The sequence below is a fragment of the Pinus tabuliformis genome, chromosome 7 (genome assembly GCF_031772625.1).
Source record: "Pinus tabuliformis cultivar Carrire ecotype Pingquan chromosome 7, CPIR1, whole genome shotgun sequence".
Taxonomy (NCBI): Eukaryota; Viridiplantae; Streptophyta; class Pinopsida; order Pinales; family Pinaceae; genus Pinus; species Pinus tabuliformis.
Genome location: NC_142293.1, coordinates 1,671,373,510 through 1,671,376,411, shown reverse-complemented (window position 1 = coordinate 1,671,376,411; position 2,902 = coordinate 1,671,373,510).

Below are 2,902 nucleotides of genomic sequence, written 5' to 3'. Positions count from 1 at the left end.
CCAGATCCGACGGCCCTTATCACATCGGACCCCTTCCGACGCCCGATCATTAACCGTACTATCCTCCTGTCACGTCAAACTCCCGATAACCGTTAGATCTTGCTCCTCCAGATCTGACGGTCAGCATCCATATCGGAGCGGATCCTCTGTCCGGGCGATACCTTCCGACGGCCGTATTTTGGGTACGTCACTCTGCTGCCACGCGCCCTCGCCCCAGCACGTCGGAGGTACAACTGATATTTACCGCCACCGTACCGTAAGCAGTGCGATACGAAACCGCTGCCGGTTTCCGGTTTCCCCATCCCGCTTGCATTACGTCCTCGCCGCGTCAGCTCCCCGTCGCCTTACGTCACCGCCACCTATGCCGCCACGTCAACTTTCGCTCCAGTCGTTGGCCGATCTGTCCCGCCACCTCATCATCCCCGTGGGCCAGTCAGGGCTCGCCACATCACCCGATGACGTCAGCATGACGTCATCCGACCTTGACCCCACCAATGACATCATGCTGACGTCATCGCAAAAAGGCGCCAAATTGCTAAAAGTCTATATTATGGCCAAAAATCGCATTTTTACATTCTTTTCATTCATTTTTCGTTCTCTCTGCTGCATGCGGTTCACGTCCGAGCTTGCTGTCAACCTGCTAAATCGACCAGGAGGCCTCCAGCGTACGAGTCCAGCCTGCATATACGACCTCTGCTCACTGTTTTACCAGGTATTCTTCATCATTTATCCTCCGTGCGCCTGCAATTCTCTATAAATCACTCCGAAAGCTTAAAGGACGTTAAAACTTATAAATTCACCAGTGGATTCCTCTGCAGAGCTTCCAATTTCCAACTACCACCTCGAAAAACACCAACTGAGCTTTGTTATACCTACATTCTGTTGAGAAACTAAGTTCTGTCTGCGCAATCGCGGCAGGTTCATTTAAACCAAATTTCGCCATTAAGAGAGAAAGGAAAGGCCAAACATTGGTCCCAGTTGCCATAAATAGTATTTCAACTGCTATTTTCTAGAATCCCTCTCTATTCCTGATAATCTAACCTCCCTGGTACAGAGGCATTCCCCTGTGCTGTCCTGCTCAAAACAAAATCACTTTACACTTGATTCAAAATCCTCCTGTGCAATGGAGACACCTGTAGTGCTAAATGTTCAACCTCTGAATGCTCCTCAAAAGGACTTGAAATGGCAAGCCTTAGCAGATATGGATTACCAAATTGAGGAAGAGAAGCTTATGAGCAGCAAATTCCACCTTCATTTGCTAAATGAATTAAAAGCCAAGCATGAAAATGGGACAGATATACTGGGCTTATGGGACTCTTTTCTCCCTATCTTTAAGCTCCCTCAGGTCAACCAGTTCCCTGAACTAATCCACCTCTGTGCTGAACAATATGATGTTTCTCAGCGGGCTGTTCTTGACCCATCTGGTGCAGTACTTTTCTATGTTACCCCTCAGGCTATCAGAGACATGCTCTGCTTCAACCCTCAGAAGAAATTGGCTCCTTTATCACTGATAAATCTGATAAAACAAGGGGATAAACTCACAGATGCTCAAATTGTTAAATTCAATCAGCTATACATCAAAACCAATATTGTAATGGCCCCTCCAATTCTTCATGTATACCTCAATGAGCTGGGCAGAGACCTTGCAGATATGATTTCTCCCATCTTGGGGTATAGTTCAGTCGAGCATATTGATACAACTGTGCTGGTATTAATGCTTATGTTTGCTCCTGGCAAGTCACCAATCTGCTATGACTATGCCACCTACATATCAGACAAGATTCATGAGCAATTGATGAATTTAAGAAGAGATAGGGTGTTCAGATACACCTCCTACATTTACCATTTGATCTTATATCATCAACATCAGAAATTTCACTTTTCAATCAAAAGAATGGATGCCTAAGGCAATCCCAGATCAATAGTCTATTGGTCTTCTGTCTTCCATATCAGACCCGAGTCTCCATACACATACTGTGAATTTATGGATCTATTCATCCATCCAGCCATGGCAATGCTGATGAGCTCACCCCCACCAAGACTCACTGAGGATATGCAAAGGATTCTTCAGCTGTCAAAAGTTTATAGCATTGGGGATTGGTACTTCTACCAAAACCACACTATCATCAGGATATATGGGTGTGATCTACCTCCTTTCAAATTACCCAAGTATGTGCCTATGAGGCTATTTGCCCTAGAGTACTTTAGACAATTTGGCAGAGTTGATGTGCTTCATTTTTCAGGAAAAGGCAAAAAGGCACAGTTGAAGGTCAGAAGCCAACTTGGCCATATTATCTATAATGAGAGAGAACAAGGATGGAGGGAAGCAGAGCGAATGCTTGAGGCCTTTGGCCTGCAAACCAGTTTTATATGGGTACCTTATGACCCTAACCATTTCATAACTACAAGGAGGCTCAAATATAAGTTGTCTGCTTATGATCACCATAGCATCCCTCACATTGAAAAATATGCAAACCAAGATAAATGGAGGAGAGGGACCTTAGAAGAGCCCTTGTCACAAGAAGAGCTGAACGAGAGGGCACTAAGGAATCTAAAGAAGTTGGCTGACCTTGAGCTTTGTCCACAGGTATTCACACTTCCCAGTACACAAACGGGAGCGGCTGAATCCTCCTCAACTGCCAAGCAGCAAAATACCAAGGTAACGGAGAATAAATCCAGCAGTGGCAAAGAGACGGAAATGGAGACAGAGCCAATAAATAAACAAGAGTTACAGCAGCAGGCAGAGTTACAGCAGCAAGCAGAAGGGCTGCAGCAAGGGCAGCAAGAAGAATCAGAACAGCAAGAGCGACAACATCAAGAAGAACAAAGGCAGGAGCAGTCTGCCCAGCAAAAGGAAACAGTGGAGACTCCTCAGACCACTGAAAGAACGGTGCCTACAAGA